Below are 7,907 nucleotides of genomic sequence, written 5' to 3'. Positions count from 1 at the left end.
CACCACATAAAAAAAATATATTGTGTCCACCTACAGCTATATTTTAAAATGCAGTTAAAATCTCAATGATTCAGGAGGTTGAGGCAGAAGCCCACCTGGGTAATTAGTGAGACCCTGTCTCAAAATGAACAAAATAGAAAAGGCTGAGGTTACAGCTCGGTATAGCATAGTACCTCTGAGTTCAATCCCCAGTAACACCCCCTGCCAAAATAAAAAACTGCATTTAATATACCTAATCAATAGAACATTATGGCTTAGGCTAACCTACCTTAAATGTTCTCAATACATTCCTATTAGCCTGCACGTGGGCAAAATTATGTAACACAAAGTCTATTTTATACCACAGTGTTGAATAGCTCATATAATTTATTTAATACTGTACTGAAAATGAAAAATAGAATGTTTTATGGGTACTTACCATTAGCATACAAAGCAGGAGACACACATGGATATTTCATAGACATCATGGGATGCAAAAACAAAAAACAGAACATCCAAAAAATTCTGTCAGTACTGCCACTGTTCAGCATCATGAGACGGATCAGACCACGTACATATCACTAGCTGGTGAAATATCAAAATTCAAAATATAATGTATGGTTTCTACTAAATGTGTATTGCTTTTGTGTCATTATAAAGTCAAAAAAATAAGTTGAACCCCTGCAAATTGATTTCATATTCATCGAAGGAGTGAACAAATAAGAAAGTAAGCTGAGCCATCTTTGGCCCTATTAATGACCAAAGATACATTAATAAGCAGTCACAATGAAAATTATGGTTTGTAGTTTGAGCACACAGATAAATTATCTCTGTCCTTTGCATTTTCAAACTTCATTTGCAAAGTAGGGCCTCCTTTCCTTCCCCTACTGCCCTGTCCTTCAGATTGACTCAGTTTCCCCCGCCCCACTGTTATCTCCTTTCACCAGTCTGGCCACCGCTCCTCATCTTTGTCATGCTTGGTCTCTCAGCAGCCTTTTAGATCATATTCTAGAAATGTCTTTCACCTTGTCTTTCATCTCGAGTTCAAAGCCAGCCTCAGCAAAAACAAGGTGCTAAGCAACTCAGTGAGACCCTGTCTCTATATAAATACAAAATAGGGCTGGGAATGTGGTTCAGTGGTCGAGTGCCCCTTCATTCAATCCCCAGTACCCACCCCCCCTGCAAAAGAGAGTCTTTAATCATCCTTGGCAAGAAAGTTGCATTACAGATAAAGTGCAAAACCTGAAGAGAAAAAAATGCCAAGTGCCGGGTTTCTGTTCTCGCGACTAAAAGGCTCAGGGGTCACTCCAGTTAAACTGGGCTAATTGGGCTGCACGAAATAACCACACAAGAGACACAAATACCTTTTTCTTTGGGGTCGCTGTGACGGCTCCTCTGACCTTAAGAGTCCACAGAAAGAGAGAGTGAGAGCACGCGTTGACCCCTTTTATTGAGGAGAAGCTATTCAAATGAGACAAGGGGTCAGGTTTTAGGGGGCTGAGTCTAGCTTCATGATGTCCACTGTCAGCAGGTTGACTGACACCTGGGTAGGCCACACCCAAGGGCACAGTAAGAGAAAGGGACACACGCAAGGCACTTCCATGGAAGATTCTATCCTAAACAGGGCAAGGGGTTAGATTACAAAGGAACAGGTGAGCATAGCTTCACCCATGGGGCTGTAGCAAGACACACCCATGCACGAGACACTGACCCTAGAACCCAAGAAGGGTGGGGAAAGCTCTGCCACATTTCTGTGACTGAGTGCCTCAGCACCCAGCTGGGGAGTGTGACGCAGTCACATGCAAGGTTGGACTCCCACATCCAAGGAGGTCTTTCTGACTCTTGAAATCCCCCAAGGATCTTTCCAAGTGCCTGTTTTCCCAACCTAAATATCATTAGTCTAATAAGAAAATTAAGCACTAATGAAAATCATGACAGACCGTTAGTTAACCAAAAATATTCTAGAATCTTCTGTATTAGAAGATGACTATACCATTTGAAAATTTTTTTAAAAAGATGCTATTAGTAATTATGCCCAGAGAAGAAACATAAACCAGTGTGTTCTGGGCCAATTAGTATGCAGACCATCCTGTGTATTAGGAAGCATGACCTGGCAGGAAAATCTCAGTCCTGCAGGCAGAACTTCCTGTTTAAACTTATTTATGGATAAGTCATTGAATCATTCTATGCCTCAGTTTCCTCACATGTAAGATAGAGCAGACACAAAACAAAGGAAACAAGGCTACTTTCAAATTTATTACTCTTTGATGTTTACCAGGAGATCTGGTTCCACCTCCTGCAGTCTTTACCAATCAGATGTTTAATGCCTCCTTCATGTTAGTAGGGGAGTTTTTGACCCTAGTTGAATCCTCTCAGGAACTATCATGGCAATCATCCTGTTCAGGGTGGCTTCATCTTCAAGTAAATTTATGTTAATGCAAGTTTGAGGTCAGTGACCAGGCAGACTTCATCTTAGTGCACACGCACTATCAATGAAATTTTCATTATGAAATACATTAAGAAACCTATGGCCATAAATCCTAACTGTACAATGATCCCAGTTAACCCTGTCAGGAGTTAGCACCACTGGTCTTTCCTTCTTGACATATCTCTTAATCTGCTCCCTTTGTTTCTCCCTGTTTATTTCACAGTTAGTACACCTCCTGATATTTTTCTATGAGTTACTTGATTATTCATTAGCCTTAAAAGTAATTTAAAGAAAACCTGTTATCCTGCCATGTTATTGGTTTGTATTTCACTACTCATTACTGACTATAACCTAACACCAACTACTTGAGAGGCTGGGCAATGTAGCAAGATATTATCTCAAAATCAAATTTAAAAATGGGCTAGGGATGTATGCCCAAGGCTCTGGGTTCTAAGCCCAGTATGAGGAGAAAGAAGGAAGGAAGGAAGAAAGAGAAGGAGGGAAGGAGGAAGAAAGAAAGAGGAAAGGAAATAAACAATGGTACATCATCAACACAGGTACAGAGCTCTACCATATGCCAAGAACTGTGCTAGGCACTCGTAGTATGGTTTCATTTGGTGTTTATTATAAACCCATTGCACATAAAAGACATAGGTGGGAGACAGAAGCAAACCTCAGATCAGTAAGATTTCCTTTACTCTGCAGCAAAGTTAATCTATCAGGCATGGGAGGGCTTCATTTTCTGGGTATGGAAATGGCCCCGGGGTTACAGAAGGAGTCTGAGTTTTATAGTTTACAATGAATGTGAATTAATCATTAGAGACTGTAGACATGCTGTTCGGACAGTCAGGGACCTAGTTGTTCAGGTTAAAATTTTAACTCAGGAAGGCAGTTGTAAAATGTTTGAAACTCATTGTCATTGGGAAAAGCTCACAACCCAGTGTTCACTGCTTATCTTCCTTCCTCTGGTACTCATTTTTACCTAGAGCTTCACTGTTTACTTTTCTTCTTTCAGGACACATCTATAATACTAAAGGGTAGATAGAAGTCCAGGGCCCAACATTTCAGTATTCACCTCCTTCTTTCAGGACCCATTGTGGTTGGTTTGCTTTTGGTGGAGATGCTGGGTATGAACCGGGGAAGTGTTGAAAGTTTGCTTTTTCCCTCGGTGCCACTGTGACTGGAAAGGAGGTACTGGGAGAGGTTTAACGTTTGGCTAATTTCTCTCCCTCCTCTTGAGCTACACCGTCACTCCATTTTTCCTGGGGAATTGCCTTATAGGAATATTATTTTCCATAGCCTTTCACTTATTATTTGCCAGGCACAGTTCTAAGTACTCATATATGTTAATTCATTAATCTTTGCAACAATTTCAAGAAATAGAAATATTATTATTGTTATTGTTATTATTATTATTCCATTTTTAAAAATTTTTTTTTGCAGTACTAGAGATTGAACCCAGGGTTGCTATACTACTGTGATATATATCCAGCCCCCATCTTTTTTGAGATAGGGTCTCACTAAATTCAAATGAATGGTTTTATACAGTTGTGTTTTTTCCCCCTTAGGGGAAGGGTTCCTAGAGGTTAAATCCAAGGAGTCATGTAGGATATGGCATGTATACTACCAGTGGGGTACAGCCCCAGCAGGTCTTTTTTTTAATATTTTTATTTCTTTTTTAGTTGTAGTTGGACACAATACCTTAATTTTATTTACTTATTTTTATGTGTGCTGAAGATTGAACCCAGGGCCTCACATATGCTAGGCAAGTGCTCTTCCAGCACCCCCAGGAGGTCTTACACAAGATTTTAAATCTCATTTAGTTTTATAAGAATTAAAGAAAAATGGAAATTAAAAGAAAAGGCAGGCTTACCTTCCATTTTGTAGGAAGGAAAGCCAAGACCCTGAGAAATTAGCTCTGGTTTCCAAAGTTCTGCACCCAGACCTCTCTGAGACCCCTCATGCTTCACACTGACCAACTCCTGTAAGGTAATTCTACGTTCCACCAAAAAGCAGAGTTGGTGACACTATGGCTTGATGGGGAACTTCATTTCCATGACTCACCTATGTAATGTGAGTGCTGATGCAGTCTGCGAGCAGGCCTAGGAAACAAAGTCCAGGGAGTAGCTGCCTCAGTTGCCATGGCCCTTTTCATCCTGTTCATCTTTGCAAGTGAATGCTGCCCCTGGCCATAGCCCTGAATTCTTTCCACTCATTAACATTTTTGGAAACATGGAAGGTCAAAATGTCAGTTGAGAACAACTCTAAAATTTTATGTTTGTTAACAATGGATGTTCACAAAGCCCTTTCACATTTCAGCTTCATAATAAGATCATGCCCTGAGATATGGTCAGGGCAGTTCACAGATGAAAATGAATCCTGGAAAGATTGATTTGCCTAATGTCACACAGATAATCAGTGACAGAATTATGTTTCTCTGCCTATTAAAACAGTCTTTCTTTCGTATGACCCCAGTGAATACCTCCTTCAAAATTCTTCACTATGGGGTGACTAGGGCTAGGAATGTAGCTTAGTGGTAAAGCGACCATGTACAAAGCCCTGAGTTCAATTCCTCTTACCACCAAGAGAAGACAGGGAAACTAAATCAGAAACTGAGTAGGTTGGGAAGTCAGTGAGCCCTCATCTTTGTTCACATGTCCACTGGATCCTCCATGGACTATTTGCTATAGTCTGAGCAGTGGTTCAAAATAAAACCCCATTTTTCAGATGAGGAAACAAAGGCTCAGAGAAGTGTTTCTAACTTGCTCCAAGGTCACATTTGTCAAACCCTAAGGCTTCCTATTATACTGCCCTGCCCCTGTGGTCCTGTATTTCCTTTCCCAATAAGCAATATTCCTGGGAAAGTGAGTCCCCAGGCTATGAGGATAATATCACCTTATCCTGGAGCTAAACAACCCAAAACTGAAGCTCTTCTACTCATTGCTACTAACTGCTTTTTACAGCATAGACAAAAAGTAATTAGATTATGCAGTTTCCCATTTGACAAAATCCAGAATTTTAGCATATCTACAACACACAGATGTGCCTTTGACCACATCTCCAGTTTTATGGTTCCTATAAAGCTTTTTCTTACCTACCTGCTTCCACATCTAACCTCCTGAGGGAAGAAGGTCAGTATGATGTTGTAAGGAGAGCAATAGGTTGGTATTATTACTGGCAGCCTAACCCAGCTACCCTGGCTGTATCCAGCTGGCTGAATTTGGCAACCAGCCTACATAAGAAATATGCGAAAGATGGAAAAAGGAAAATGAACTTTATAAAAACTGTGAAGAAGCATTTATTTTTTATTTTTCCATCTTTTGCCTACTTATACAGGGCAGCAGAAATCCAGACATCTGGGATCTAGCCAAGGTCCCTAGGCTAGGTGGCAGGTAACAGAATGGAGACCATGTACTGAGACTAAAACGCCAATCCTGTAAAATGGAACTTTTGAAACAATAAGCTTATTCTACATTCCTTCAAAGCTGACTTTGAATAAGACCTATTTTCTACCTATGTGACTTTGAATATTTCTGGAGCAGCAAGCCAAGCCTAGACTTTTCCCCATCCCTACCTCCACCTTGGGCAGTACTGGTACTGTCCAGTAACAGTATAATATGATGGTCATCTTTGGGAACATGCAGTCTCAAAAGATACAACTAACCCATGAGAAACAAGGATCAATAAAAGAGAGTTTCACTAAGTGCTGAAAAGAACTTGCAGATAAGGATAGAGATGGCTGTTGGGGACTTGAGGGCATCTGTAGTTACTGAGTACAGTGGTGAAAGTACATGTAAGACACTACTTTCACTAAAATGAGGCTAGTGAATGCAGGAAAGTTAGGTAAGATGTTGTGGAAGTCAGAAAACACAGGACTCTAACTTGGCCTCAAGAAAATCAGAGTGGTAGGGATGGAGGTATAGCTCAGTGGCAGAGTGCTTGACCAGCATGTTAGGCCCCAGGAAGACTTAAGAACTTCTAAGAAGAAAAAGAAATCTAAGAATCCCATTTCCCCAGCTGAGGATATAGCTCAGTGGTAGAAAATGTGCCTAGCATGTGTGAGGCCTGAGGTTTCATCCCCAGCACCAGAAAAAAAAAAAAAAATCCCATTTTCCTCAAGGGCAGGGTAGTGAGCCTGAACATATTGCCCATTAGGCCATCCCACCCGACCTTGTTTCCATAATTCTCAAACCTCTCTTCACCCTAACAGGTTTAAACATTCCTTCTTTCATTTCTTCATGAAGTCATCATCAAAGCTGATGTCATCTCTATCAGAATCATAACCCAGGCTGGTGAACCATGTGTAATGGCATATCTGACTACATTCAGAGCAAAAAATGATCATCACAAAATACCTCAAAGAGAGGTTAGGAAAGCAGAGGAGAGACTTTCTGGAAAGTTCAGTGATGTGTTTTCATTCTTTTATGACACTGCAGAGGAGGATGGACACTCTTTCCACCACAGAGGAGGGTATGTCAGTATTTGGCAAGGAGACATGATCAGTACCATGTGTACATCTCCCCACCAGGTGCAAGTATGCAGCTCCAGCGACACCTGTGGGCAGGAATTCCTGGCATCCAAGGATTGAGCCATCAGGACAGTATGGAAGAATTCTGGGTCTGTCTGAAACAAGAGACTGTATTTTTCTATTAAAAGTCTACCTCATAACAAAGCAGGCAGAGGCTGCGCTTGGACTGACCCTGCCCTTCTGAGATTTCATAAGGGTATTAACTTGCCTCACTGCAACAATCTCTGGAAACCTGTTTAGGCAGAGTGAATGAAAACCTTGGAATAGAAAGGACTAGAAAAATGGATGTGGGCCACAGAAGAATGAGATGACAAAACTTCTGTTCTATAAGGCAAGTACAGTATAAAGACCAGTGACATTCAGTAGCAGGACAGCTGTTCCTTGGGATTCTCTCAAAGAACAAATAATGGAAAAGTCAATGAGGACTGGAACATTGGAGTCCAGAAGGAACATGAATGAGACCATGCATGGATGTCAATACCCTGCTGCCCTCTAGGGAGACTCGCATGCATCATGTCCTTGGTCCCTGCAGGTCACTTCTTCAACTATTAGTTAGAACTTGGAAGAGCTCAAAGTGGGTCTGCTTATCAAGAAAGGACACTGCAGCCTCATTCAGTCCCCTAACTCCTTATAGCAGCAAGGATAAAGTGGTTATTATTACTACAAAAAGCCCCTAAATATCTCTTGAAGCAGCAATGTTATTTCTTTTCTTAGAAATTTCATGTTGATACAGTCCATTTCTGTTGTAATTCCAAAAGTACAGTATCTACATGTAAACATACAAATTGGTGTGGTAAATTGTCTGTATATGTTGTGGAAGTCAGAATATACAGGACTCTAACTTGGCCTCAAGAAAATCATAGTGGTAGGCTGGAGGTATAGCTCAGTGGCAGAGTGTTTGACCAGCATGTTAGGCTCCAGGTTAAATCCCTAACACTAAAATTCTTTTGATTTTAGAGGAGGGGGGGTGGG

This window comes from Marmota marmota, unplaced genomic scaffold (genome assembly GCF_001458135.2).
Source record: "Marmota marmota marmota unplaced genomic scaffold, marMar, whole genome shotgun sequence".
NCBI lineage: Eukaryota > Metazoa > Chordata > Mammalia > Rodentia > Sciuridae > Marmota > Marmota marmota.
The sequence above is the reverse complement of the archived record's forward strand: the minus strand, read 5'-3'. Positions refer to the sequence as shown.